Source organism: Morone saxatilis, unplaced genomic scaffold (assembly GCF_004916995.1).
Source record: "Morone saxatilis isolate NCDOM2014 unplaced genomic scaffold, NCSU_SB_2.0 Contig7, whole genome shotgun sequence".
Classification (NCBI taxonomy): Eukaryota; Metazoa; Chordata; class Actinopteri; family Moronidae; genus Morone; species Morone saxatilis.
The window spans coordinates 12,915,583-12,915,988 of record NW_023340246.1 but is presented as its reverse complement, the minus strand read 5'-3'; positions in this window follow the sequence as shown (position 1 = coordinate 12,915,988).

Sequence of the window (406 nt, the reverse complement as noted above, 5' to 3'; positions counted from 1 at the left end):
ATGATTTAGCCATTAAAGGCCTCACACAAACACACATACAACGTCCTGTCCAGAAGTAGGCCAGTATGTTTTATGGACAGACTAACCACACCAGACTCCAGTCCAAAAAATGGCAATTTTTACGTTCCTCGTTTACTGGCAGATGTAGATTCCTGGTGTAGATGTTCTCGTGTTTTCAAAGCCTCTAATATCTCTGTGACCGAATTTCATCAAAATGTTGTGAAAATGGGGACACACTAAAGGTAAAATGTTCAGTAGACGGACCGTCTTTGATGACATATAAAGCAGAAATGCTTTTAGTGTCCCATTTTCAACAATTGCTGTCCAATTCTAAGTAGGTATTCACAGCAGTATAAAAGTAGATGTGCCAATAAGTGACACAATTAAATGAATAGTTCAACATTTT